The sequence below is a fragment of the Syngnathus leptorhynchus genome, chromosome 3, assembly GCF_054491065.1.
Source record: "Syngnathus leptorhynchus isolate UIUO chromosome 3, UIUO_Slep, whole genome shotgun sequence".
Lineage (NCBI taxonomy): Eukaryota > Metazoa > Chordata > Actinopteri > Syngnathiformes > Syngnathidae > Syngnathus > Syngnathus leptorhynchus.
The window spans coordinates 1-7,188 of NC_141197.1; the positions used below are offsets into that span (position 1 = coordinate 1).

The following is a 7,188-nucleotide window of genomic DNA, read 5'->3' on the forward strand; positions in this document are numbered from 1 at the left end:
TGGCCTGCTTTGAACACTCTAATTTTTTCAAAGTAAACGCTTCGGGCCCCGGGCGGGACACCCAGTCAAGGGCATCCCGGGGGCGGACCGAGAGGCAGGGGCCGGGACAGACGGGTGCACGCCTCGCGGCGGACCGTCAGCTCGCGTCCCGAGGTCCAACTACGAGCTTTTTAACTGCAGCAACTTTAAGATACGCTATTGGAGCTGGAATTACCGCGGCTGCTGGCACCAGACTTGCCCTCCAATGGGTTCTCGCCCAAGGGTTTGGACTGTGCTCATTCCAATTACAGGGCCTCGAAAGAGTCCTGTATTGTTATTTTTCGTCACTACCTCCCCGTGTCGGGAGTGGGTAATTTGCGCGCCTGCTGCCTTCCTTGGATGTGGTAGCCGTTTCTCAGGCTCCCTCTCCGGAATCGAACCCTGATTCCCCGTTACCCGTTGTCACCATGGTAGGCGCAGAAAGTACCATCGAAAGTTGATAGGGCAGACATTCGAATGAGACGTCGCCGCCGCGGAGGGCCGGCGATCGGCTGGAAGTTATCGAGGATCACCAAGGGAGGCCGGGCCGGACGCGCGGAGGGCCGCGGCGCGGCGCGTGAACGCCGGCGCGACCCCTGGGCCCGCGCGCCCGGGCACCGCGTGGGTTTTGGGTCTGATAAATGCGCGCGTCCCCGGAGGTCGGCGCCCGTTTGCATGTATTAGCTCTAGAATTGCCACAGTTATCCAAGTAACTGAGGAGCGATCAAAGGAACCATAACTGATTTAATGAGCCATTCGCAGTTTCGCTGTACGGGCCGTGTGCACTTAGACTTGCATGGCTTAATCTTTGAGACGAGCATATGCTACTGGCAGGATCAACCAGGTAGGAGAGAGGGTGGCTGGGTAGCGCCTCTCGCTCGCCGGCCCGCCGGAGCGGGGGCTCGCGCGACTGTTTTCCGGACGCCGGCCGCGGTTCGCGGGGGCTCTAGGTGGTCTGAGGCTGCCGCGGGGTGAGATGGATCGGGCTGGACCCGGCGCAGCCGAAGCCGAGGACGCGGAACCTCGAACGCGACCCTCGCGGACCCCCAAACGAGAGGAGCTGCGCCCGGCCTCGTAAGACCAGCCCTGTCCGGTGCTGAGTTTGACCCCGACGCCGCTGACCGCTGCCGCCGCCTTGCCGCTAGTGCCGCAAGGTTAGGCGAACAGGGCGGTAACTCGTGCAGTCGGTTGGACGACCTTGCGGTGGACAGGGTGGTGCGAATCCGGCGGGACGGCCCTTCGATGGAGCCCGCTGCAGGGGGACGTTCGGTGGGTTGAGCCGCGCTCGCCGCGGAACCTTCGAGCGCCGCTACTCAGCAAGTAAACGAGAGGGAGCTGCGCCCGGCCTCGTAAGACGCCTCTTCTCCGGTGCGAGCGCCCCGACGCCGCTGGCCGCCGCCGCCGCCTTGCCGCTATCCCGCCGCGCGTTTGGGGCCGGAGGGCGACCCGTAGGACGGCCACGCCGACTACACGACCGTTTGGCAGAGCGAGTGCAAGGTTAGGCGAGCTGGGCGGTAACTCGGGTTAGTCTGGGGAGACTCGCGGTGGACAGGGGGGCGCGAATCCGGCCGGGCGGCCCCATCGATTAAGCATTGGTAGGGAGCCGAGGATGAGCCGTGCGAAGTGGCCTCGGAGGCGGTCCGTGGGGGACGACGGGGGGGGACGGGCGTCGGCCCTCCGGCCCGAGCAGAGAACGTTCGGTCACCCAAGCGGGAATCTGCGCCCCGGCCCGAGTCGGACTCGGTCGGTGCGGCCCGCTGAGGCCCTCAACTATTCCCGTACGCGGGGGTCGGGAGCTGCGGCGCTGCGCCGGCGACTTACCCGCGCGAGGCACGCACTGCGTGCGGCCAGGATGCGGAGTTGGATCGGCGCTGGTTGGGAACCCTCGGGGAACGAAGGCGGACGGCGGCCAGCCGGCGCCGACGAACCCGTCGGGGAGGGGGCTGGTGGCAGGCGCGATCGGCACTATTGCTGACTGCCGGGAGGGAAGCTGCGCCCCGGCCGAGTCAGACTCAGCCGTTGCGGCCCCCCCGAGCCCGCAGCGCGTAGCGCGGAAGCCATACGCCCCCCCGATGCGGAGCGACAGACGCCCCCGCGACCGCGGTTGGTCGGGAAGGCTTTTCGGATAGAGGTCGGACGGTGTGTGTGGACGGCTTCCCGTGGTGCCGCCGCTATCAAGCCGGAGGGTTTGAGAAACGACATTCGCGGAAGGACCGGCGCGGCCGGCGGACGCTCGCACGCGCGGCGCCCGACACTCAGCCGCTCGCTCGGCCTCCGTGGATCGTGGCTAGGTGGGATGGATGCCAAACCGGGTCGTCTCGGTCTCGCCGCAGTACGGTCGCGCCGGGGCCTGCGGGGCGGCGCGGGGAGCGCACGCTCACGCAGCGGCCGGGGCGCTAGAGTGCGACCCGCAGTGGGTAGGAACCGTCCACCCGACGTCGGACGAGCCGAGGCCGATGGAGGCCCTACCAAGGCGGGTCATGAGTGCCAGTCGGTCAGTTGGGTGAGGGGGTACTCGGAGGCCCACCGGGAGCAGACGGGCGACCGGGGATGGGGGGCGTACGCGGGCGGGCGCCGGGAGAAGACGGCCCGTCCGGGGTCGAATCTCGGCCTGTGTTTTCGGAGCCGGCCGGGCATCACGCTCCCTCCTTGGATGGACAACATTCGTAGTTGACACTTTGTGTCATTTTATCCGAGCGGGCGGGCGCCTCGAGAGGCGGACCGTCCGGGGCGACTCTCGGCCTGTGTTTTCGGAGCCGGCCGGGCCTCACGCTCCCTCCTTGGATGGACAACATTCGTAGTTGACACTTTGTGTCATTTTATCCGAGCGGACGGGCGCCGCGAGGCGGACCGTCCGGGGCGACTCTCGGCCTGTGTTTTCGGAGCCGGCCGGGCATCACGCTCCCTCCTTGGATGGACAACATTCGTAGTTGACACTTTGTGTCATTTTATCCGAGCAGACGGGCGCCGCGAGGCGACCGTCCGGGGCGACTCTCGGCCTGTGTTTAAGGAGCCGGCCGGGCATCACGCTCCTTCCTTGGATGGACAACATTCGTAGTTGACACTTTGTGTCATTTTATCCGAGCGGGCGGGCGCCGCGAGGCGGACCGTCCGGGGCGACTCTCGGCCTGTATTTAAGGAGCCGGCCGGGCATCACGCTCCTTCCTTGGATGGACAACATTCGCAGTTGACACTTTGTGTCATTTTATCCGAGCAGACGGGCGCCGCGAGGCGGACCGTCCGGGGCGACTCTCGGCCTGTGTTTTCGGAGCCGGCCGGGCATCACGCTCCCTCCTTGGATGGACAACATTCGTAGTTGACACTTTGTGTCATTTTATCCGAGCAGACGGGCGCCGCGAGGCGGACCGTCCGGGGCGACTCTCGGCCTGTGTTTAAGGAGCCGGCCGGGCATCACGCTCCTTCCTTGGATGGACAACATTCGCAGTTGACACTTTGTGTCATTTTATCCGAGCAGACGGGCGCCGCGAGGCGGACCGTCCGGGGCGACTCTCGGCCTGTGTTTTCGGAGCCGGCCGGGCATCACGCTCCCTCCTTGGATGGACAACATTCGTAGTTGACACTTTGTGTCATTTTATCCGAGCAGACGGGCGCCGCGAGGCGACCGTCCGGGGCGACTCTCGGCCTGTGTTTAAGGAGCCGGCCGGGCATCACGCTCCTTCCTTGGATGGACAACATTCGCAGTTGACACTTTGTGTCATTTTATCCGAGCAGACGGGCGCCGCGAGGCGACCGTCCGGGGCGACTCTCGGCCTGTGTTTAAGGAGCCGGCCGGGCATCACGCTCCTTCCTTGGATGGACAACATTCGCAGTTGACACTTTGTGTCATTTTATCCGAGCAGACGGGCGCCGCGAGGCGGACCGTCCGGGGCGACTCTCGGCCTGTGTTTTCGGAGCCGGCCGGGCATCACGCTCCCTCCTTGGATGGACAACATTCGTAGTTGACACTTTGTGTCATTTTATCCGAGCAGACGGGCGCCGCGAGGCGACCGTCCGGGGCGACTCTCGGCCTGTGTTTAAGGAGCCGGCCGGGCATCACGCTCCTTCCTTGGATGGACAACATTCGTAGTTGACACTTTGTGTCATTTTATCCGAGCGGGCGGGCGCCGCGAGGCGGACCGTCCGGGGCGACTCTCGGCCTGTATTTAAGGAGCCGGCCGGGCATCACGCTCCTTCCTTGGATGGACAACATTCGCAGTTGACACTTTGTGTCATTTTATCCGAGCAGACGGGCGCCGCGAGGCGGACCGTCCGGGGCGACTCTCGGCCTGTGTTTTCGGAGCCGGCCGGGCATCACGCTCCCTCCTTGGATGGACAACATTCGTAGTTGACACTTTGTGTCATTTTATCCGAGCAGACGGGCGCCGCGAGGCGGACCGTCCGGGGCGACTCTCGGCCTGTGTTTAAGGAGCCGGCCGGGCATCACGCTCCTTCCTTGGATGGACAACATTCGCAGTTGACACTTTGTGTCATTTTATCCGAGCAGACGGGCGCCGCGAGGCGGACCGTCCGGGGCGACTCTCGGCCTGTGTTTTCGGAGCCGGCCGGGCATCACGCTCCCTCCTTGGATGGACAACATTCGTAGTTGACACTTTGTGTCATTTTATCCGAGCAGACGGGCGCCGCGAGGCGACCGTCCGGGGCGACTCTCGGCCTGTGTTTAAGGAGCCGGCCGGGCATCACGCTCCTTCCTTGGATGGACAACATTCGTAGTTGACACTTTGTGTCATTTTATCCGAGCGGGCGGGCGCCGCGAGGCGGACCGTCCGGGGCGACTCTCGGCCTGTGTTTAAGGAGCCGGCCGGGCATCACGCTCCTTCCTTGGATGGACAACATTCGCAGTTGACACTTTGTGTCATTTTATCCGAGCAGACGGGCGCCGCGAGGCGGACCGTCCGGGGCGACTCTCGGCCTGTGTTTTCGGAGCCGGCCGGGCATCACGCTCCCTCCTTGGATGGACAACATTCGTAGTTGACACTTTGTGTCATTTTATCCGAGCAGACGGGCGCCGCGAGGCGGACCGTCCGGGGCGACTCTCGGCCTGTGTTTAAGGAGCCGGCCGGGCATCACGCTCCTTCCTTGGATGGACAACATTCGCAGTTGACACTTTGTGTCATTTTGTTCGGCCTGTGTTTAAGGAGGCGGCCGTCCTCCACTCGGTCCGTGTTTAAGGAGCGACACTCGCGCTCCGGTTCGGCCTGTATTTAGGGAGGCGGCCGTCCTCCGCTTGGTCTGTGTTAAGGGCGACACTCGGTCCATGTTTGAGGAGCCTGGCCCTGACGCTCCTCTCCGGCCTGTGTTTAAGGAGGCGGCCGTCCTCCCCTTGGTCTGTGTTAAGGGCGACACTCGGTCCATGTTTGAGGAGCCTGGCCCTGACGCTCCTCTCCGGCCTGTGTTTAAGGAGGCGGCCGTCCTCCCCTTGGTCTGTGTTAAGGGCGACACTCGGTCCATGTTTGAGGAGCCTGGCCCTGACGCTCCTCTCCGGCCTGTGTTTAGGGAGGCGGCCGTCCTCCCCTTGGTCTGTGTTAAGGGCGACACTCTGTCCATGTTTGAGGAGCCTGGCCCTGACGCTCCTCTCCGGCCTGTGTTTAAGGAGGCGGCCGTCCTCCCCTTGGTCTGTGTTAAGGGCGACACTCGGTCCATGTTTGAGGAGCCTGGCCCTGACGCTCCTCTCCGGCCTGTGTTTAAGGAGGCGGCCGTCCTCCCCTTGGTCTGTGTTAAGGGCGACACTCGGTCCATGTTTGAGGAGCCTGGCCCTGACGCTCCTCTCCGGCCTGTGTTTAAGGAGGCGGCCGTCCTCCCCTTGGTCTGTGTTAAGGGCGACACTCGGTCCATGTTTGAGGAGCCTGGCCCTGACGCTCCTCTCCGGCCTGTGTTTAAGGAGGCGGCCGTCCTCCCCTTGGTCTGTGTTAAGGGCGACACTCGGTCCATGTTTGAGGAGCCTGGCCCTGACGCTCCTCTCCGGCCTGTGTTTAAGGAGGCGGCCGTCCTCCCCTTGGTCTGTGTTAAGGGCGACACTCGGTCCATGTTTGAGGAGCCTGGCCCTGACGCTCCTCTCCGGCCTGTGTTTAAGGAGGCGGCCGTCCTCCCCTTGGTCTGTGTTAAGGGCGACACTCGGTCCATGTTTGAGGAGCCTGGCCCTGACGCTCCTCTCCGGCCTGTGTTTAAGGAGGCGGCCGTCCTCCCCTTGGTCTGTGTTAAGGGCGACACTCGGTCCATGTTTGAGGAGCCTGGCCCTGACGCTCCTCTCCGGCCTGTGTTTAAGGAGGCGGCCGTCCTCCACTTCCTTCCATGCACCACCACATTCGCAGTTGACACTTTGCCATTTTTTCAGAGAGGTGACACTTAGTCGTTTTTTCGAAAGTTGACACTTAGTCGTTTTTTCGAAAGTTGACACTTTGCCGTTTTTTCAGAGAGGTGACACTTAGCCGTTTTTTCGAAAGTTGACACTTAGCCGTTTTTTCGAAAGTTGACACTTAGCCGTTTTTTCGAAAGTTGACACTTAGTCACTTTTTCGCCACAGTGACACCTCCAGCGCGTGCCACGGCGCTTTTCAGGTCTTCTATCCGACCTTGTGCTGTCGAGGACGGCGTGTCCGACGCCGTGGGGAGACCAGCACCATCTCCTCCATATTCGTAAACGGGGTGCTTTGGAAAACGGGGGGAAAGTCGATGAGTACACTGACTACTGGGACCATTTCATTGTACTCTGGCGCACCTGAAGACCAAAAAAGGTACTGCACCTTAGCCCGGGTACCTCACCCCCTGGTACCTCGAGGAGAACTTAGAAAAATTTCGACAAATTTTTGGTGAGCTCCAGGGAGAGAGGCTGATTTTTCGCTTTTTGAGGCCGACCGCCGAACCGGCGCGGGGCGGACTCACAAGCCCCGCAGAGCCGTGGGCACTTAGTCGTTTTTTCAGAGAGGCGACACTTAGTCGTTTTTTCAGAGGCGACACTTAGTCGTTTTTTCGAAAGTTGACACTTAGCCGTTTTTTCGAAAGTCGACACTTAGCCGTTTTTTTGGAAAGTTGACACTTAGTCGTTTTTTCGAAAGTTGACACTTAGTCGTTTTTTCGCCACAATTGGCTCTGAGCTCCAGGGGGAGAGCCTGGTTTTGCCTTATTTCAGGCCGGCTGGGGAACCGGCGCGGGT

General features: G+C 62.4%; 1 pseudogene; it reads right to left on the minus strand.

The window, feature by feature from the left end:
• On the minus strand, window positions 1-865 carry LOC147058763 (18S ribosomal RNA; annotated as a pseudogene; the record flags this gene model as incomplete).
• Between the last annotated feature and the right edge of the window lie 6,323 nt (window positions 866-7,188).